At 34.1% G+C, this 24199-nt stretch overlaps 1 non-coding gene across 1 annotated transcript; it reads right to left on the bottom strand.

The window, feature by feature from the left end:
* Positions 1-20025: 20025 nt before the first annotated feature.
* Positions 20026-20114, bottom strand: LOC145032992 (small nucleolar RNA U36a). The gene has a single exon (XR_013677260.1). It is a non-coding gene; the product is annotated as a small nucleolar RNA U36a (small nucleolar RNA).
* Between the last annotated feature and the right edge of the window lie 4085 nt (positions 20115-24199).

Below are 24199 nucleotides of genomic sequence, written 5' to 3'. Positions count from 1 at the left end.
GCAACCTAAACCAAACATACAACAAAATCAAAAAAGATAAGTTAGTGGCATCTGAAGAGGGCACAAATGGTTTCAAAGTAGTAAATAATGTGACATATGTGGATGAAATTAATATTGAATCCAATGAGGATGAAGTGGAACTTGAAGGTTTCGAACATGATAGTAACATGTTGGAGACACTCCATACTCAAAACCGTTTTGTTTCTCTTGTATCTGATGATGATAACGAGAATCAAGGGTTGGTAGTGACTGAACACCATCTTAGAGAACAAATAGTGGAGCACACACAAAGGGTAAATCATGAGGCAACCCTGGAGAATGATGCCAAAACCAATCCAGTTTCCTAATGATGAAATCCATGGTGTGGAATGCTATAGGATTGTGTAACTCCTCTACTAAAAAAGAAATTGTGTCGATGTTGGATAGAAATAGTGTCTCTCTTTGTGCTCTCTTGGAAACAAGAATGCATATTTCTCATATAAACAAAGTGTGTAAGGGAATAAAAGGAAGTTGCCAATGGCACTCAAATGCTAGCTTGAGTAGTATAGGTACTAGAATTACTATTGGTTGCTTGGGATGTTTTTGTCATACATAGCTATGATCAAGTCATGCATTGTAGAGTTTTTTTTTCTAAAATCTCTAAACACACCTTCTTCATGTCTTTTGTTTATGCCGATAATGACTACAGAGATAGATGAAAACTTTAGGATTATTTGCGTATTCATCACTCCCTAGTCAAAGATAAGCCATGGTTAATTGCTGGTGACTTTAATCAAGTTCTTAAGCCGAATGAATCCACTAGATCAAGCTCCTTTGATAGTTTTATAGCTGATTTCCAGAGATGTATTGATTAGAGAACAAATAGTGGAGCACACACAAAGGGTAAATCATGAGGCAACCCTGGAGAATGATGCCAAAACCAATCCAGTTTCCTAATGATGAAATCCATGGTGTGGAATGCTATAGGATTGTGTAACTCCTCTACTAAAAAAGAAGTTGTGTCGATGTTGGATAGAAATAGTGTCTCGCTTTGTGCTCTCTTGGAAACAAGAATGCATATTTCTCGTATAAATAAAGTGTGTAAGGGAATAAAAGGAAGTTGCCAATGGCACTCAAATGCTAGCTTGAGTAGTATAGGTACTAGAATTACTATTGGTTGGGATCCAGGGGCTTGGGATGTTTTTGTCATACATAGCTATGATCAAGTCGTGCATTGTAGAGTTTTTTTTTTCTAAAAGCTCTAAACACACCTTCTTCATGTCTTCTGTTTATGCCGATAATGACTACAAAGATAGATGAAAACTTTAGGATTATTTGCGTATTCATCACTCCCTAGTCAAAGATCATCCATGGTTACTTGTTGGTGACTTTAATCAAGTTCTTAAGCCTAGTGAATCCACTAGATCAAGCTCCTTTGATAGTTTTATAGCCGATTTCCAGAGATGTATTGATTAGAGAAAAAATAGTGGAGCACACACAAAGGGTAAATCATGAGGCAACCCTGGAGAATGATGCCAAAACCAATCAAGTTTCCTAATGATGAAATCCATGGTGTGGAATGCTATAGGATTGTGTAACTCCTCTACTAAAAAAGAAGTTGTGTCGATGTTGGATAGAAATAGTGTCTCGCTTTGTGCTCTCTTGGAAACAAGAATGCATATTTATCGTATAAACAAAGTGTGTAACGGAATAAAAGGAAGTTGCCAATGGCACTCAAATGCTAGCTTGAGTAGTATAGGTACTAGAATTACTATTGGTTGGGATCCAGGGGCTTGGGATGTTTTTGTCATACATAGCTATGATCAAGTCATGCATTGTAGAGTTTTTTTTCTAAAAGCTCTAAACACACCTTCTTCATGTCTTTTGTTTATGCCGATAATGACTACAGAGATAGATGAAAACTTTAGGATTATTTGCGTATTCATCACTCCCTAGTCAAAGATAAGCCATGGTTAATTGCTGGTGACTTTAATCAAGTTCTTAAGCCGAGTGAATCCACTAGATCAAGCTCCTTTGATAGTTTTATAGCTGATTTCCAGAGATGTATTGATGATATTAATCTAGTTGATATAAATGCCATAGTCTTTACTACACTTAGAACCAGAAACCTCGTGGGATTAGTAAGCTCCTAAGGAAACTCGATAGAACTATAGGTAACACCAGTACCCTATCTATGTTTCCTGGACTACATGTTAAGTACAAACCTTATGGCATTTCAGACCACTCTCCTGCTCTTATAAGTTTTCCTATTGGAAAACCGAAAAAAGTCATATGATTTAAAGTTTGTTAATAATATTACCAATAATCCCCATTTTCATGATACTGTACAATCAATTTGGGACAATAGGGTTGAAGGTCACTCCATATACTCAGTTTTTCAAAAACTAAAGTGAAACATCCCAAGAATACGGCCGAAAATTTTTGTTTGAAAAATATCATAAAACTATAATCATCCATAATCAATAAGAAAACCAAGTGTCATGTGTCTCAAAATATAATATAAAGTACTGCATCAACAACAAATGATAAAATATCATAGTCTCAACAATCCCAGGCTGAATATTATGGTGTGTGCCATGCGAATACCCCAAGCTCTTCCCCTCGCTACCAGAAGTACCTGAAACCAAAATAGAAACTATAAGCACGAAGCTTAGTGAGATCCCCCAAAGTACCATATACCATATAATAACATATATATATATATATATATATATATATATATATATATATCATATATTGGGCCTTGCCCACTGCATCGGGCCCCATCCTGCATAGTACCGAAGTTCATCATAAATTTAGGCCCCGCCCACTACATCGGGCCCCACCCCAACGTTGGACCGAAGTCTGGAATAACTTGGGCCCTGCCCACTGCATCGGGCCGCCCGGCATCGGACCGGAGTCCGGAATAAACTTAACATAACATAAACATATAGCATAATCAAATATACTACATCCGGCTTGCCCGACATCGGACTGGAGTCCGGAACATATACACATAACATAAACATGCATGAATCACAAAGACATGAATTATGCATATCTACTTCTTGGGACCACCCCGGCATCGGACCGAAGTCCAGAACATATAAACTACATCGGCCTAACCCCGACAGCGGGATTACCCCGGCATACTGTAACTGTATGAACGGTTCAGCATTGGTGCCTTAAACTCATTCCTACTGTAGGAAAACTCACTTTGTATGATTGACTGTTGAAACTCGGGGTGAGGAATCTCTATCTGCTGCTCCGGCGACTCTCCGACTATAAATTTCATAAGGACACTTAGTAAAATACTGATAACTATTCTTAGGGTAAAATGACAATTTTACCCCTGGTCAAAGTCAACCTTCCAAATTGACCAAACTTGTCGAGTCCACCTTGTGACTCGTCGATTCCTAGAACTCAGAACCCTGGAAATCATGACTCGACTCGCCGAGTCATCTCTTGACTCGACGAGTTCCTAAGCTACTTGTCATCGTGGTTTGTCGAACTGACTCGTCGTATCTTCTTCAGACTCGCTGAGTCTTGGCATAACCAGATGACGGACAAAAATCCTTCTACTCACCAAGTTCCTTAATCAACTCGCCAAGTCCTACGAACATCATTGAGGTTTCTTCATCGGACTCACTAAGTTCCCCTATGAACTCATCGAGTCCCTTGCAGAACTGACCTAGTTAGCTGATTTCACACTTCTACAGCTCCTAATTACAGATCTAGGTTGTTTCCAAGGTCCAATTCTATAAAGTTGGAGACTTGATGGCTTTGCACACCTCAAATGAACCCAAACTCAATATATAACAATCTACTTTCATGAACATGGTAATGGCTTGGATGAAAATGGATTCAAGACCCTTTTTATGGCTCTAGAGGCTTTAAACAATAGAAAAGGGGAATTGTTTTGCAAACAACCCAAGAGAACAACTTTTCCTCATAAAAGGGGTCAAAAAGACCCAAGAATCCACATACAAGGAGATCTAAGTTATAGTTCATCAAGCTAAGAGCTTTTTACCTTAGAAAGTTGCCAAAGATAAGTGTGTTCCTGGATCTTGTTCTCTTTCCCCAAACTTGTTAGCTCCAAGCTCTTGCAACTACCTTTAATGGATCAACTCGTATTAACTTTACATGGTCCATATCAACTCGTATTAACTTCGTGAGATCAAATGGTTGGCTGATATTACATGGTCCATATCAACTCATAGTAGTGATAAGAATGGAGAAGAAAAATATTTGTTCGATAAGAAATATGTTTCTCTTATTGAAGATCCAAATGATCTTCTTGCTCTTAAATTTTTTGAAGTTCTTGACAATGGAGTTCAATGTGATGTTCTTGATGTTCAAGAAAAAGGAGTTCAAGTTGATTCTCATGATGATTTTTTTTGCTCGATTGGAGTTCAAACCGATGATATTTTGTGTTCTTGTGATTCGTTTAAAGGAATGATTCCTTATCGGAAGCTGATGATTCAAGAAATACACAAGTATCAAACTCCAAAAGATTTGATTCAAACTCAAAATGTTCAAGTTATGGAAGTTGGGTTTGTTCATGAAATCAAGTCTTCAAGATGCAAAAAGATGAAAAAGAAAAAGAAGAAGAAGATCAATTGTAAAAACAAGCAGGTTTACTCTCAAAAATCGTCAAATGTTGTGAAGTCTAAATCTGTGAAGCAAATTTTGGTTCCAAAGCAACAATCTCCAAATGTTGCATTGAATTTGAAGTCAAAACCCAAATGTGTTGGTGGTTCTTTTAAATATGTTCTTGGATCATTAAAGAACACAAAGAACACGAAGAACGAGTTGTACAACACGCATCTGGGTGGTACAATGTTTAAATAAGAGATTTTTTCATTCTAAGAAAAGAACCAAGATCTTCTAAATTCGATTCGTTTGTTGAAAATGGAACTCGATTCGTCAAAAAGGTATCACAAATTCTCGAATGGATTCCACAACGTCCATGATTTCAATTCATATTTTTCGTTTTTCATTTTTGATTGATTTGCTTCGTTGGATCTAATCCGTTTTAACCCCATTGGTGATCCACCAAATTTTCTTTTAGATCAAGTCCAATCCAAAAGATTTAATCTATTACTATTCATAAATCAAACCTTGATCCCAAAACTAATAATCAATTACTATTCATATCCAATTTGGTGAGCCTATACATTGATTAGTTCTATATTGTTCTTCGGTTCACAACCAAAGCCCAACATAAGTTTGTTTACTGTTCATGGAATTGTTTCTTTATCAAACTCATTTGTTCGAGATAATTTCGATCTTAATTCTATAAAATCGAAATGGAACTTTGGTGTTGTTTGGTCTCGCAATTAGGATTCAGAAGTCATTAATAGATTCGATTTTGATAATCCCTCTGAAGTTATTCACTTCGTTTATTCCTATTCATACGCATAAAAGTGTTGTACACTCTTGGAAAGATCGAGTTCTTGAAGTTTCGTTTTTCTTTTACTGATAATTGAATATCACTTCGATTGAGTGGATCGACTAGTGATTTAGAGGTCATATTCGTCTAGAAATTAGATTAAAATCGAAGGCTGATGAATTTCAATTTCTATTTGAGTTGACTTTGTAAAGTCAATATCAGTGTTCTTGAAGAAGTTTGGAATGAAGGTATTGGGTCAAGGATCGAATGGTTGAACACAAATTGGAAATATAAAGGTGTATTCTAAATCAACTACAATTGTTTGATTCATGATGATGTTGATTTTCGATGGAATTTTGATTGATTGATGAATAGGTGATTGACGATGGATAGATTGACGAATCAATTGCTAAAACTTGATTTTGAAGGCTCGGTATGTTGTGTGAGTTCTAAAGGTTGATTTATGTGAGTTTGATTGATAATAATTGGAGTCGAGAATGATGATTTTGGAATTCAATGGTGAAGGATATCACATGGAATCGAACTGTTGTTGATTTTGATTTTGTTGTATTTGGAATCGATGGTTTGATTTTGAAATTTCAATTTGGTGTAGACTGATTGCTTTGATGTCGAAATATGGTGTGCGAAAGGTAGTTTATTTCTTAGTGTCGATTCGATTTCGAATGGTTAAGTTAGAGTCTATGTTCGATTTCTCAAAATCATTAACGAAGGGTTTTACTGGGTTCGTGAACTGAACAGGCCAAAGTGTTTATATGCGAAATATTGGATTGGTGGGTTAAAGAAAACGAAGGTTTGGATTTGGGTTACTAAGTTTCGAATGATTTGGTTGTAATAATTGGGAATCAATTAATGAAATTGGAAGTTGATTTCATACGCAGGAAGATAAAATTTCGTATGAAGGGTATAGTTGATTTCGTACGAAGGGAAGAAGAAAGAATAAAAGTTTCACATATGCTCCTTCAATTTTCGAATGTTTAACACTTTTACCAAGTTTTCATACGAAAGGATAAAACTTTCGTATGTTTTGAAGATAAATGGAAAAGTTTGTATGCAGTCCCTATAATTTCGAATGTTTGGCACTTTTTGTCCAACTTCGACAATTGGGGTATTTTTCGAATGTTTGGAGAACAAAGGGCAGGATTGTCGAAATTAGTCCCTGAAGTTTCAAAAATTTGGCTGTTCATACCCAAATTCGAAAATGGACTGATTTTGCTGAGTAATTGAAGAATATGCATTTCAGGCCCCTGCAGTTTGTGCGAACTTACGCTTTATGCCCAGTTTCGTAAATGGGCTAGAGTTTCGCATATTTTTACTTTTTACCCAGTTTTTGAAAAATCTTGCAACTTTCACCCAAAAAGTCAAAAATTTTCACAAATTGGAAATTTTTTGAGGTTTTTTCGTGATTGTTTTTTCGTGCAAGATCTTTGGTGATTTATTTTTGGTACACATCAATGGGGAGTATTGTATTGTTCATTCCTCGGGCGCTTCTCATCCTTAATGGGTTTTATAATTATTTTTTTATTATAAAAAGGGGATACGAAGCGGGTGTCTCAGATATTCGTTTGCGGTTTGAAGACCGGTGTTAATTCGAGGGGGAGTTTTGGTCTTTATCGCGCTAGCTCGTTGGAGACTGAAGTCGGGGCATCCAATCCTAACTTTGAGGTGGAGAATGTTAGGGTGAAAAGTCACGATTGGATGAGGCTTTACCCACTTGTATGTGTAATGAGTTGTCTTTCCTTTATAAGGAAGCGAATAGCACTGATTTTATGTAAGCAACCATTTGGAGTGTTAGACTAGAGAGAGAAACTTTGAACAAACGCATTTGTAAGTTCTTTTTAGATCTAATAAGAGTTTAAAAAGATTTATTTACTCCTTGTGTTCTTGATTTTACATGATGATTCACTAGATCTTTCATATTTCGCACATGCCATCATAATCAACACCACTACAAACACACTCAAAAACTCAAAGGGAAAGGCTCTCAAACGAACTAGGGTTTCTGGAGGACAGGGAGACTGATAAAGGAGGCCCAAAGGGGGGGGGGGGTTTAAGATGTTTAAATAGGGTGCAAAACCCTAAAAATAGGGTTTCCCTCTGGCAGACCTACTCGTCGAGTCCATGCTTGGACTTGCCGAGTCGACTCTTTAAACTCCGCGTCCTTTAAGGCATCTACTCGACGAGTTAAGGCTACCAACTCATCAAGTAGCTCAAAATAAATACTTGAATAAATAAGGAGTTTCATACCAGGTACGAGGCGTTACATAAAGAAACTCAAACCCCTCATACGTAAGTTTGGACAACAAATGGGAAACCCATCACATAAGGTGGAAGCTTTAAGAATCAAAGTTGAAAGAGCCCAAGAACAATTAGATCGTCAACCAGATAATGAAGAGATTAGTGTTGAGCATGCGATGTACATGGAAGAATTCGCCAAAGCCTTATGTGAAGAAGCATGCCTCCTAAGACAAAGAGCAAAACTTAATTGGCTTAAAGAAGGAGATAGGAACACTAAATATTACCATAAAGTCATACAGAAAGACAAAGCGAAAATAAAATTAACTCCATCACTGATAGGGAAGGTGTGGTGCATGGGGCTGATAAGGTTGTTGATATCACCATTGCTCATTTCTCTGACTTACTTAGGAAGGCTAGAGATGTTGATCCTCTAGTCTCTCTAAATGTCCTTTTATGCAATACCTTAACGAATGAGGGCATAGATTGGATGGTTAGACCAATTGAAGATGAGGAAATCAAACAAGCCTTGTTTAATATTAGGGATAATAAAGCATCAGGACCTGATGGGTTCATTTCTACTTTCTTTAAAAAGGCATGGAACATAGTGGGGAAAGAAGTGTGCAAAGTAATCAAAGAATTCTTTCTTAACGGAAAACATTTACAACCTATTAATCATACGATCTTAGCCCTGCTTTGAAAGGTGGAAGTACCTAATACTTTGAAGGACTTTTGCCCTATATCTTGTTGCAATGTCATCTATAAATGCATTACAAAGATCATCATCCCTTCTCTACATAATCTGGTTGATGTGAACCAATCAGCCTTCATTTCAGGTAGAGCTATCACTGATAACATCCTTCTTTTAAAGGAATTCATGAGAGGTTACACTCGTAAGCATGGCAACCCCAAATGTGCTCTAAACGTTGACATCTAAAAATCGTATAATACAGTGAACATGAGTTTTTTGGAAAAAAATCTATGGGGTTTCGGCTTCCACCACAGAATGATTCAATGAATAATGAAGTGTGTTTTGACCACTTCTTTCTCTATTAGCATTAATGAAGAAAATAAAGGGTATTTCACGGGGCAAGTGGAGCTTAGACAGGGAGATCCAATATTGCCTTATCTCTTTATATTAATCATAGAGGTTTTTAACCTTATAATCAAAAGGCGTATACAACAGAATCCAAAATACAAGTATCATTGGAGGTGCGGAAAGCAAAAACTAACTCATCTTTGGTTTGCAGATGATCTATTAATTTTCTGCCATGGGATTATTAGGGATGCGCAAAACCGAACCGCAAACCAAAAAACCGAAAAAACAGCATAAACCGAAACCGAAAAACCAAAACCGAAATAAAAACCGATGGTGCTATTTTTAGTTTTGCAAAAACCGAAAATACTTGGTGCGGTGTGGTTTCTAGTCTCGCAAAAACCGCAAAAAACCAAATCGTAACGCATATATATATATATATATATATATATATATATATATATATATATATATATATATATATATATATATATAATGTTGATATTTGTAAGAATCAAGAACTTACGATAATTAAAGTTTCTATAAATGTAAATATCTATCTTATCTATCAGATGATGATTGTATATATTTAAGCATACATTCAGTGGTATTTACAATAACAAATAATGTTTATGATAATTTTTTAATATTTAAATATGAAAAGTACTAGTGATATAGTATCATTTTTATGAATACATTAATTGATATTATCGTATGTACTTGTGAAACAAATATTATGTTAAATTTATATTATATTGAAGCATTAGAAATATGTTTGATGAGTGGTTATGTAATTTGATTTTAAACCAAGACGTAGTGGTATCGGTTTATCTCCAATAAATGATTAGCACTCCTCATCTGAGTCAAAGTAACTCGCCGAGTTACTTGAGTTTGAGTAAAAAGACAAAATGAAAACAAAAAAAAACTAACAAAAAACCAAAAAAAAAAAAAACTGAACCGCAAAAAAGCATGATAAAAAACCGCAAAAACCGAACCGCATAAAACCGAATGGTGCGGTTTATAAATTTCAAAAAACCGAAGTTGCAGTTTCGGTTCGATTTTGGCCAAAAACCGCACCGAATGGCACCACGCTCACCCCTAGGGAGTATTCAGGCAGTCCAGGTGGTCAAAGACTCTTTGTAGGAGTTCCAGGCAGTTTCGGGTTTGATTCCTAATACTCAAAAAAGTTCAATTTTTTATGGCAAGATCAATGATACTTTAAAAGCCCAAATTTCAAATAGTATGGGTTTCGTGGAAGAAAAGCTCCATGTTCGCTATCTCGGTATTCCTTTGACTGGTACTAGAATGCTTGTCAAGGATTAGAACAAACTGGTGGAGCAAGTGAAAGCACGAGTTCAGAATTGGAAGCATAGAGCTCTCCCATTTCCAGGAAGACTACAACTCATCAATTTTGTGCTCCAATCCTTCTAGGTTTATTGGTGCTCGGTTTTGCTCCTCCCCAAAACAACCATTAAAGATATTGAAAAATTCTTTAAGGGTTTCTTATGGAGTGGTGGTGACTTGAAGAAACGCAGTGCTAAGATTGCTTGGAAAATGGTGTGTAGACCGAAAGACGAAGGATGATTGGGAATTCGCAATTTGCGGACTTGGAATGAAGCTCTTTTATCTCGATAGATTTGGAGACTTTATACTGCAAAAGACTCTCTATGGGTTGATTGGGTAAAAATCCTCCATCTTAGAAAACAAACTTTCTGGGAGGTTAAAAGCAAGGATTTAGAAGGTTTCTCTTGGTCTAATATGCTTTCTTTGCGAGATAACATCTGGAAACACATATGGAAAATACCCGGGGATGGAACTAGTATCAATTTATGGTATGACAACTAGAATTCATGTGGACCCTTGATCAATATTATACCGGAAGATGAGAGGAATATACATGGGCTATCCAATGATCTTACCTTGAACCAGTTTTGCAGTAATCATAGCTTGTGGTGGCCTTAGGGATGGGGCCTTCGTTTTCCTAATCTCCAACTTCAGGGTCTCCCTAGTCTTCAAGTCAACAAAGATGATAGGGTTTATTGGAATGACTTAAAAGGATAGAATGATGAGTTCTCTCCAACTCAAGTTTGGAAGGATATTAGAATAGTTAGCGCGGTTGTTTCATTGTATAAGGTGGTTTGGTTTAAGCTCAACATACCAAGCCATGTTTTTATTTTTTGGCTAGCCACACATGACAGGTTAATGACTCAGGAACGAATGCTTATATGGCAAAACTCAACGAACCTCTGGTGTTTGCTATGCAATATGGTGCTTGATTCGATGACCCATTTATTTTTTGAGTGACAGTATTCACGCGGGGTTTGGACTAAAGTGTGTGATATGTGTAACATCCTAATCCCTGATTTTAAGTTGAAACAGATAATCAAGTATCAAATTCCGTGCCTTTAAAGTAATCACATCCAAGAGACATTTAGAGACTTGCTCTGGTAGCCACGATCTATGTTATCTGGAAAGAGAGGAGCTCCCGCCATCACAATGGTACCATCATCCCCCATGCTAAACTTGCGATTGAAGTTTTCAACACTTTGAAAGCTCGATTATGTGGAGTTCCCCTCAAATGGTCAATCCCTGTTGAAGAAGTGTACAAAATATGGAAAATCCCAAGGCCTAGCAATTTGCCTCCAATCAACAATAATGGTCACGTTACTTAATATCGTTTACGGGTCCTGGTGTATCTTCGGCTATCTAGTCTTATGCTTGTGAGCTTTATGAGTATTAGTATTTTTTATGTAATTTTCTCACTTATGTTGCCGATAGGGGTCTAACAAATGGTCTGACTTTCTATTAGTTGGTTAACCCATTCTAACATGTACTGTATATTTTTTTTCTTTTAATGTATTTACCGAATGTGTTGTCCTGTTTTCCCAATAATAATAAATAAATAATAAATAAATTATTGATTTAATTAGTTGATAAAATTGTACAAGTTGGTTTCGTTTTTCTAATATTTTAGGGAAAATTTCATATATACCTTTAATAAATATCAAAATATCATATTTGTCCGGTCTAATATTTAAATATCGTATCATTTATAAATATTTAAAAATATCATATTTGCCCAAATCTTATTTTTTAACATTTATAAATATTTTTATAATAAATTACTTCAACTTAAAATCATTATAATTATAAGAAAAATATAAAATACCCATAATAACCCTAAACATTATTTTTCGGTTACTCCCACTCGATCCTTTATTTTTCCCTCCCGTCGTCACTGTTGATACATTCACGAAGACACATAGGGTTATCTACCTCTTCCCTGAATTCGCTTAAATCGTATGAAGTTTTATGTTTGTGTATATCATTCATCCCTTTGCCTCTACGTTTATTCTCAAATCAGCAATTTAAACATTTTATTATCGCATCAAACTTGATTTTTTACATTTATTTACTTTCTGAAGTCTTACTAACATTCGACATATATGCCTTAGTGTAATGGTTTCAAAATCATGGTTAAATTATCTCAAAATCTGTGTTTTACATTTAAATCATAGTTTTGTGGCTAATTAGTCTTTTAGCAAGCTTATAATTACTATCGATCAATGCACTCAACGGGATTTAAGTTTGAATAAGAATGCTCATATGAAAGAACAAGTGATATGATAATATGATGGATTTTTTCTAGTTGTAAAGGAACTAAGAAATCTTTTGTTGTAATTCAAAAAAAAAAAAAAAATTACAAACGAGATGATATTGATGTAGTAGAATCTGCAAAAGTTATAAGTCTGAACTCTTTACAATAATTTTCTTTATGGATCTATACATGAGCAAGCTATTAGATTTACGGTCGAACAACAATGAAATCTCTGGTTCCATTCCTTCTGCTATTGGTTAGAAAATAGGAAGGGTATTATGGGCATTCCATTTTGTTTTGTAATTATAATGTTTTTAAATTACAATAACTGAATATAAAAATATTAAAAAAATATAATTTATTTTAAATGTTTATTAAGGGTATATATAATATTTAGAGATTAGGTTGGACAAATATCATATTTGGATGTTTATCAAGATTATATATGAGATTTACCCACTATTTTATTATTTTTAGGTTTTATTATTGTAAATCATTAACTTATTTTTATATTTAGCTTATATGATTCCTTACAAAGTTATAAGTCTTAAATTATTATAAAATGGATTTTTCCGAATATAGACATGCATTCTGCGGAGGTAGCTCCGCAGAGCTCCGCGAAACCTATTGTAGCTTCACGGAATGGCAAAATCGTAAATAAATCAATATATTAAAAAAAACACTAAAGATCCATTCCGCGAAGCTACCTCCGAGGAATGAACACATTCCGCAGAGGTAGCTCCAATGAATGGATCTTTAGTTTTTTTTTTTTTTTTCACATCGATTCTTCGAGGTTTAGATTCATTCTTCCAACTAATTATTTTTAAGAAAAGATTATCATATTATTATAATCTTTACTTGAAAAAAATTAGTTGAGTAAATTAATATAAACCCCATCTTTTTTACTATTACCGTATTTTCCCTAAGTTTTCCTAAATAAGAAACATGATGGAATCGTGAGACTTGTTAACCTATTAGGATAGTGGAAACGAGTCTTTTCCGTTCCTCTCATCTTACACTCTACAACAATGTTATATCATGAAAATGATCATCTTTTGATCCCTCCCATCTCACAAATTTCCTTTTCATCCCTCAAATCTCACAGATTTTGGTACAAAGATAGATGCACAAAGTACAACTTAAAAATGAAAGGAAGAATAACTAGAATGGAGGGGTGATTGTGGAAAACAACGCAAAGCGGGTTTAAAATCGGGTTTAAATCGGCGTTACTAAGATACGAAAGGCAGTCCATCCAAACTTAGATGGTAAACTTTAAGTTACATATCATATAAAAAAGTAAATGATATAAAAAATATTTTTTTACACAGAAATTCGATTTTAACACTATTTTTTTTTGTTAATTTTGACATTGTGTTTTCCAGTTTGTTACAATCTGGCAACTTGACCGGTTAATCAGGTTACATGATGACGTGTTAGTTTTTGATGACGTGGCATGCTAACATGATATGTTGAAATGTCAAAATTTATTTTTTTCCACAAAAAACACTAAGTTTTTATTTTTTTTTTCAATTTTGACACTAAGTTTAATTTTTTATTTCAATTTTGACACTATGTTTTTTTTGTTCCAATCGAACATCATTTATCAAATTTTATTCAATTTTGTCTATTTTCCATTTGAAACCGTATAAATATATTTTTTTTATTACATTTTAAACCGTATAAACATATTTTTTTTTCGTTTAAAAACCACATTTTTATTTGACAAAATTGCAAAAATGATCCCTGTGGTATACATTTTTTTGGGGTTTTAGTCTAAACCACGATTTTTTTGGATTGATGGTCCTTTTGAGCTAGTTTCATTGCGTTTTTGGTCCCCCTAAATAGTGAAATGACGGTAATACCCTTATGTTATTTATTTTTCATTTATTTTTCATTTCTTTCATATTTTTTAAATCTAAATACTTATTTATTTATTTAACTAATTAAAAAAATAAAAATCTCTCTCTCTCTCTCTCATGTTATCCATCCTAGACCCATCTTCTTACAATTCTTTTTCTTCTTCCTTTAGAACACTCAAGAACATCTTCGCCGCCACCACCGTTCGATCACCATTTGCCACAACTACAACCCACCACCATTACAATCCACCACCTCCATATCCACGTAAATCATATCAGATGAACACACATACATACACAATATCAAATTAACAGACACATGAGATCGATTTTTCCTCCTGGTGAACTTAAATCAAACTTTCCAGATCTGATTAACTCAAACAAAATTTCCAAAATTTCTAGATCTCATGAACTTGAACCAAAATTTTCAAAGCTACAATTCAAACTTTAGATCTATCAGATTGGTAAACCCCTACCATCTGTCTCTTTTACAAATTCATACACATACATAAAAAGATGAACAAAATGAATATCTAGAAACCATATGAAGATTAGAAAATTCAACACAAACATACATATAAATCCCAAATTTAATTGGTAATTTGTCACCCACTATTCCACCGACGAAGAAAGGAGGCTACCGATCACCACCTTCGCAGCCCCTCCATTCTACGCCTCCCTCTGATCGTGTAGAACCACCAAACACTCACCATTTCACCCACTACTCTGCTGACCCCCTTAATCGATGGTAACAACCTCGCCAAAGGCTTAACAGACGAGAAGAAACTCACATCCTAACCCTCAGAAATAAAAACCCTAGCCGCCAAGAAACCCTAACTTTAGAGTTTGCAGCAGCTCAAATCAAGTTTCTTTTGGGTTTATAGTCATCCCACTGGATACTTGCATCTGGATATGTGGGCGGTGACAGGTGGTCGGAGACAACAACATTGATGGGTGCTGAAACGGCGACAAGTAGTGGTAGCACATCAACTCTGTTGCTTCCATCTTCCCAATACAACGATGATCGAAAAGAAAAGAAGGAGCAAGGATTGGGGTTTGTTTGGGGCTGCTCAGATCAACAGAAAAGAAAAAAGATGGGGTGAGGCTAGAATGGTTCTATGGTGGGCGGAGATGTAGCGGTTCACGGTGGAGTTTGGTAGTCGAATGGAGGCTAGCAGGTGGTGTGGTGGCTATCTCCAGATTGTCGGAGCTAGCACAACCTCTTCTTGTTCGTTGAAATCAGGAACGAGAGAAAGAAATGGGTATATGACCCGGAGAGAGAGAGAGAGAGAGAGAGAGAGAGAGAGAGAGAGATTTATTTTTTTAATTAGTTAAATAAATAAATAAGTATTTAGATTTAAAAAAATGAAGGAAATGAAAAATAAATAACATAAGGGTATTACTATCATTCCACTATTTAGGGGGACCAAAAACGCAATGAAACTAGCTCAAAATGACCATCAATCCAAAAAAGGCGTGGTTTGGACTAAAACCCCAAAAAAATGCATACCACAGGGACCATTTTTGCAATTTTGTCTTTTTATTTAAATACAAAGTGATTTTTTTCTTACATTCAAAGCATTAGTTATATTATTTAGAATCAAACTAACCATAAGCTTCTAATAAGATGTAAAAATTTGATGGGTTGCAAACTTGATATCTAAGTTTTGATCGACTATATGCCTCCAAACCTTCAAAAACATTTTAAAGTTGCATATTTAATATAAAATAAAATTTTTATATAATTAATGCATATTTATATATAAAAATATGGTTTGAGTGTAAAAAAATGTATTTATATAAAACTATGGTTTTTAAATGAAAATATATATATATATATATATATATATATATATATATATATATATATATATATATATATATATATATTTATACGGTTTAAATGTATTAAAAAAATATTTATGCGGTTTCAAATAGAAAATTGTCAACATTGAATGAAATTGGAAAAAATGATGTTGGATTTGAAACAAAAAAACTTAGTGTCAAAGTTGAAAGAAAAAAATTAAACTTAGTGTCAAAATCGAAAAAAAATGAAAACTTAGTGTTTTTTGTGAGAAAAAAATTCAATTTTGACACGTCAGCATATAATATCAGTATGTCACGTCATCATACCACATTAGCATATAACCTGGTTAACCGGTCAAGTGGTCAGAATTATAACAAATTGGAAAACACAGTGTCAAAATTGACACAAAAAATAACACGGTATTAAAATCGAATTTTTGTGTAAAAACAGTGTTTTTTATACTATTTACCCCGTATAAAATTGATGTCGGTTGATACAAAATGGTTTAATTTTTATCTATTATAGAAAAATTATTATTAGATAGAATATACAGTTTATTCATTCGTGGCTAATTGTGCTGTTTACTAACGGATCCAATCCCGATTAATATTATACCCAATTCTATATGAGTTCATCTCCTGAAATTAATGTATCAAATACATATTTCTTATGAATCAGAAATTATTGTCATCTATTTTATACTTGCTTTTTTCTATTAAGTATATCAAATTGAACAACTTTTAGAATAAAATGCAAATGTTCTGAATTATTTTTATAATTTTTGTCTCTTGGAAATGATTGGTTTTGGCGAGCAACTCGTCCATTTCGTACATGTTTTGGTTGACGATGACCATTACTACCAACTCTTGGATTATTGTTATATGCATATGAATCATAAATTTATATTTTTTTCATCGACAATATTTGTTTTAGTTCAACTATTCGTTTTGCTAACTACGTTTATTATTATACGAATGAATTAACTCGCAAAGGACAAAATGAATACATCAGTTGATAAGTAATGGATACAAAAATATACATTTCAAGTCATAATTTCAAAAGACCAAGGAGATACTGCCGTTGCAACGACTATTTATCGTCAACCTAGCAGTTGCTAGGTTTGCTGTCACTTCTTATAAGCAACTTCATCTTATCGCTCCCGTTATTAGGTAATTTTTTTTTTCATTAGAGCTTCTTGTTACTTCAATGGCAAATCACACTCGTGGATCCAGAGGGATGTGGGGGCTATAATTAATCGGCAAAAGCATATATGAACATGTAATCAAAGTATTTTCCGAATTTGAGGTTACGGGTTCAAGTGCCGTCATATATATAAGAGTTCAATTAAAAAAAAAAAAAAGATTGAGAATGACAGAATCATTCACATCCATACATTTATTTTGCCGTAAAACACTTAAGCGTACTGTCACAAATAGATAACGGATAAACATGTGTTTTCCAAATAAACATGTTTCATTAAACTATGCTAACCATTATCTTAATATACACAAAAACACTTTTTTTTTTTTTTTTTTTTTTTAAATTTTAGAAATCAATTTTTATCAAAAAATTATTTTAAATATATCAAAATTCATAATTTTTGTTCTTTATAAATAGACATTCATATTAATATAGTTTTAAGATAAAATAAAAAATTTATCTTTTTAGAGTTTCAGTTCTCGTTATTGATAAGTGATAAAATCTATCAGATTTTTATTACAGTACAGTCGTTATTCACTTATGAATAAAACGTATACTTAATTTTTTTTATATAGTTTAAGTATCGTCCCTATATAAATATGTCATGTAATAAAGTTTTCTTATTTAAAATATATTTTTTATCAGATTTTTGTTACAGTTAATTTGTTATTCATATATGAATAAGTAGTATAAATAATACTTGAAGTGTAAAAAAAATTATATATTTTTATTCATAAGTGAATACCGAATGTGCTGTATCAAAAATCTGATGCATTTTTTTCACTTATTAATAACGATAGCTGAAAATATAAAAAAATAATTTTTTTTTTATTTTTCTTAAAAGTATATCAATATGGATGTCTATTTGTAGAAAATAAAAAATCATAAATTTTGGTATATTTAAAATCATTTGTCGATAAAAATAACTTCTTAAAAATTAAAAAAACAAAAAAAAAAACTTTGTTTTTGTATATATTAAGGTAATAATTAACATAGTTAATGAAACATGTTTTGTTGGAAGCACATGTGTATTCCTTATCAATTTCCGTTGGTACAACGGAGGATTTTGCGGCAAAAATAAATTAGTGATTGAGAATGATTCCCCATTCTCAAACTTTTTTATTTTCTCAATTGAACTTACATATCTCTCTCTCTCTCTCTCTCTCTCTCTCTCTATATATATATATATATATATATATATATATATATATATATATATATATATATATATATATATATATATATATATATATATAAACATGGCGAACAATATGGAAAGTCTTAACTATCTAGGAAACATATCAAAGATAAATATAACGGGAGCCTAAGACAATAAAAAATACAATCTATATAAAATATACATGTACTTTGATCATGACATGATTCTGAAGGTTTAAACTGGAATAATAATCGAGGAATAATGTGGAAGGAAAACCTTTCGTGAGGATATTTACATACTGATGCAAAGAAGAGACATGAAGCACAAGAATATTACCTAATGCTACTTGATCACACACAAAATGGATGTCGACCGGACTGTTTGACATTGATCACACACAAAATTAATGTCGAACGGACTGTTTGATAGGTAGACAACACTAATATTGTTACATCAAGCAATGATCGATTTGACAGGAGGTTGATGTAGCTTTTGTAACAAGTTTCAAAGCAAACATGTTTCGGCTAGTACACTTGCAACTCCTCGATATAGAGCATCTACGTTTGATATGGATAAATTTCCTCATCGTTTAGAAAACCAAGAGAGCAGGGGTGGTTTTAGTAGGTTTTTCGGTGTGGCACCGGCAACACCTACTTTTTCAGTCTGCAGTGGAAAAATGTTTACAACTTAGTTTTCAAAATGTATTCAATATCAGAGTTTCCCAAAATCATGAATTAAATAAAAGGATGTGTATGCTCATGCCTTCGCCTTCCAGCGATCGTCTGATGTACTTGAAACATAACCCAAAATTGTAAGCCCTAAGCTTAGTGAGATCCCCCAAAATACCACCACATAATCAAATAACACATATAAAATAACATCATGTAATGGGTCCACAACTAAAAGTCTGGATTACCCTTGAGCCCACAACATAAGTCTGGCTTGCCCTCGGGGCCCACAGCTTATGTCTGGCTTACTCCCCAACCATATCAGTCCTTGGATTGAACATCATTAAGCCCTCAGTACAAGTATGGCATGCCTTACCCGACCCTCACCTCATATCTGGAATGCTCATGAGCCCTCAGTATGAATCTAGCATGTCCTACCCGGCCTTCAACTCATATCTACATTCAGGGCCGGTCCATTGGTTTTCTGTACCCAGGGCGAGATGATTAAATGATGCCCTTATATTTGTATCGAAGAAATTTATATAACATAAATTTAATTAATCATATGTACAATAATTTTTCTATATAATTAAACTCTATCAGTTTACATTTACATCCTTCATATGTAAATACAATGCTGATAAATTTTCATAAATTAAGAATATGCCTCAACCTGCCAACCAAACATACATTTCATACTTCTAAATGAAAAAGAAAACAAAATACTAATAAATGATTACATAAAAGCGAATCCTTAATAAGTTTAAGTTATATATATATATATATATACACACACACACACACCATCTTTAGCTTGTGTTTCTCCTTGTGAAACAAAGTCTAGGATCACCTTGGATTAACTCATCATCATCATATGATTAATCAAAATAAAATCTTTGAAACTTAACACTGGATAGCATTTTAAGAATCAAAGCTCAAAGTAAATAACAACTTTATCAATCTTGGATCATCTGAAGTACTATTTTCATCACTGCAAGAGTTTAACAAAATCCTCAACAAAAACGAAATCAAACATAAAAATCCAAACTTGTATTCTTTAGCTTGATGCAGAATCAGCTCATATTAAGAACTTCAATCATTTTATGTCCTTTACTTCATTGATTAATCTTAGAAGCGATGATAAATCAATCAAGTCACTGTTTTGATACACAAATAAATCTTATGTGTAAAATAGAACTATTTTAAAGGAAACCAGTTGTAACAGATTAGACCTCCAAGTTAACACCACCTAGGGTTAACTATATGCCTCCATGACTAAACTTCATTCAAAAAGAAATTTGAGAAAAAAGCTTCATTCGTGTTGAGATGTAAATGGCGATAGAACTGCTAGGATGTGAACCAAGAACTTGAGAAGAATATTTGGTGTGGCTTGCTGTTTATCACCCACATAGAAGCAATCAACGCCTAGTGTGAAACCACGGCTTTACCAAAACTTAACCACAAAACTTCAAATTAATGAAATTAAAGTATTTAGAAATTAGAAATCGACTCATAACACTTTGAGGGCTATGTAATCGACTGATAACCAATAAATTTGAAAGCATAAAATCATATTTAAATAGAAATCGCCCTTCTTATCTATGAAATCCATGATTGAGAAAAGTAATAACGGACGATTTCTATGTGTGGTACTCCGATCGACAACAACTTGGTTCTAGGCAAACGTTTAGTTTTTCTAGGCACAATTTAGGAATACAATCGATAGTCTCTTCAGTTGCTACATTCCCGCTCGCCGCTACTCTTCGTTCACACGAATGAAATCAGAAAATAAGAGTATTGGGCTGTTTTTATTGGCCACTGTTATAAATACTATATATAGCTAGACCTAAAAATTGATGCCCTTAAAATTATGCTGCCCTGGGCCTTAGCCCAACTCGCCCAGGTATTAGGGTCGGCCCTGTCTACATTGCTCCAGGGTTTGTTATCTAACGCACGGAGCAGTACAACCTCAACCCAACCCACACAATATCTTAGCGTATAACAGATACTAACTTATACAGATAATCATACATATAGTATCATAGGTTGTCCTACAGATCTACAAGGCTAAAAAATCAAAACTAGCATTCGTATCTATTCCATACTCAACATATCAACGAATATCAGGTTATCAAACCATGCAAATATGCTCAGTACTCTCAATGTCATTTACAACCTAATCAATGTGGCAGCTAGCCACGTACGCGCCATTGATCTATGATAAACATCGAGTTACCCTTCGCCACCCTTTTTAGTCCAGATTAGTGTGTTGGTTAACCACAGACACTCCACTAACGACTTGGCAAGGTGAAAAGTGCAAGGAAGATACACAATTTAACTTTGATACCTTACACAAATTCAAATTACCTATTATCACCAATTTTATATCACTTCCCAACACAACATCAAAAAGCAAGGAAGATACACAATATTTTTGGGTTTTTCAAGTTTTTTTGAAAAAAATCAAATAGAAAAAAAATAATTTTTGATTTTTGATTTTTTAAATAATTTTTTTTTAGGTTTTTGTTTATTTCTCCTCTTAAATTTGTACATGGGAGAGAATGAAAACTAAATGCGCAAATTTAAAATAACCTAAACAAAAAAATTAGTCCTCAAAGCGTATCATTTTCAAAAATCCAACAAGCAAATCAAATCGAGCTTTGTTAAAAGATTTTGTGAACAAATCTGCCACATTATCAGCAGTGGAAACTTGTTCCATTTGGATGTGTGAGCACTCATAACAATCTCTGATAAAACGCACTTTGATATCCATGTGCTTGGTTTTTGAGTATTGGACAGGATTTTTATCAATTTGAATTGCAGCCTCATTATCACAAAAGATGTGGGTTTCTAGAAAATTCAAACTGTAATCCAGGAGCTGGTGTTGTATCCGGATAACTTGTGAACAACAAGCTGAAGCGGCTACGTGTTCCGCCTCTATTGTTGAGGTGGAGATGGTATGTTGTTTCTTGCACTGACATGACAATACTCTATCACCGAGAAATTAACACCGTCCAGATGTTGATTTCCTTCCAAGCTCACAGCCTCCATAATTACTATCAACAAAAGCATATAAATCAAATTTAGGATTTTTTGGATACCGAAGACCCAATTTTGGGCTGCCTTTAAGGTACCGAAAGACTATTTTGACAGCAATAAGATGTGAAAGTTTTAGATTAGCCTGATATTGTGTGCATTGGCAAACTACAATCATGATGTCTGGCCTGCTTGCGGTTAAGTAGATCAACGATCCGATCATTCATCTCCAGTCGGTCTAATCTACGGATTCGCCTTCAATATCTGGAGTCAGCAGTGGTCTCTCAGCCATGGGCATCAATGCAGGTTTCGCATCTCGAAAACCAAACTTCTCAAGCATATCTTCAACATACTTTTCTTGATGTAGTAGGATCCCGGTTGATTCTTGTTTGACCTCAAGCCCCAAAAACATGGTCATCTCCCCTAAGGTACTCATCTCGAACCTCTTTTTCATAACGTTTTTGAACTCTTTGCACAGTTTTGAACTCATCAACCTGAAAATGATATCATTGACATAGATTTGAAAAAGAATTTTATCGGAACCAACATGCTTAATGAATAGGGGTGTTCTTTGCATTTTTCATAAGAAACAAGTTTTTGATCGAGTTTTGGAGCAAAAAGGTTGAAAAATGTCATTTTTCTTCGCACATGTTGAAAGGTTTACAACCCGGAAGAAGTGTTTACGACCTTTGAAGGGTGTACGGCCATAGACCCGTGTACGGCTAGGGTTTCTCAGGCATTTATGGTCAAGCGTTTGTGGCCTAGCTCGTGGTCGTCCCAATCATTCACGATCCATATTGTTCTCGGCCCAGCAACACCTCAGCTTAAAGAGTCTGTGCGGCCTCTATACTTAAAAAAAAAGGATTTTTGGGGGTGCCAGGTTTCAAACCTGGGTCCCCAGCTTCATCAAAAAGGTGTCCTACCACTTGAACTACCAAGGAAGACATTAATTATCTTTCGTTTTTAGCCCATATAATCTTCGCAGCAGCAGCAAATAATCATTACTGATTTTTTTGTGGCCAAGGATCGAACCCAGGTCTCCTGCCAACTCAACCAACACGCCTTCCAGTTGATCTAGCTTAACACATGGATCAATCCTTCCAAATTTAATTCATAAGGACTCCCATTCGAGCCTAATTTCGCATTTTTGACACTTTTAGCTCAAAATTCAAAATCCTTTTATTTTTAAATTACATTTTCTTCGAAAATTTTAGCTTTTAATTTTTGAATTTCTAAATTGACCCATGACCTCAAATTTTGTCTTTCACTTTTCAAGTTTGACCTTTGACTTTAAACTTTGACTTTCCCGTTTAACTTTCAAATTTTCAAATTTAGTTTTTGGGTTTGACTTTTAAGTTTGACTTTTAAGTTTGACTTTTAAGTTTAACTTTTTAAATTTGACTTTTAAGGTTGACTTTTGAGGTTTTAAGTCAAACGGCACATTTTTGGTAAACAATGAGTTCTTCAAAAATCAATGTCAATGAAATATCCTTGGAAAATTTACGTGAACATTATGAATTACTACGTAGAGAGAACGAAGAACTAAAATACGAAGGATACCAACTTAGGAAAGGCCTGAAACCATTAAAAGAACAACTAGAGGCAAAGACTAAGGAGTTTAGGAAATTACAGGCAGAGTATAGTGACAAGTGTGTCCATTATAGATATCTTAAGAAAAATTTTCATGGTGTGACTGCCGAACTTGATGCATTAAAAGAAAAATATAAAGATTCAGAATTCAACTTTAAGAAATTTGATGTGTCAAGTGAGGTAGTTGCATCGATGATTAAAAAACAATTAGCATTCAAAGATAATCAAACTAAGGGGTTAAGGTATCACAATGTACCACCTCCCTTCAATGACAACCATAACCCACCCTTTGAGACAAATGAAGAAGAAATTCCTACTCAGTTTGGTAAAACCCCTGAACCAGCTTTAGTTAACACCGAACAATCTGGGCCAACCGAGGGTGTTGAGATAAAGAATGCTAAGGTTTCTTCTTCGTTTGTAGGTATAACAGTGGAAGATGAGAACAAGGAGGACTCTATTGAACAAACCAATGACTACTTGAACTGTGAATCTATTGCTTCAAACTCAGTTGCTACTAATCAATCTGTTGTTAGTAAATACGGACCACCAATTCATGCTAAATAGAGTACTGGTTGTAAGTGGGCTTGTGGGAACAACCAGAAACATGGAAATGGTACGCCAC

The sequence above is a fragment of the Lactuca saligna genome, chromosome 2 (assembly GCF_052625555.1).
Source record: "Lactuca saligna cultivar CGN05327 chromosome 2, ASM5262555v1, whole genome shotgun sequence".
Lineage (NCBI taxonomy): Eukaryota > Viridiplantae > Streptophyta > Magnoliopsida > Asterales > Asteraceae > Lactuca > Lactuca saligna.
The sequence above is the reverse complement of the archived record's forward strand: the minus strand, read 5'-3'. Positions and strand labels throughout refer to the sequence as shown.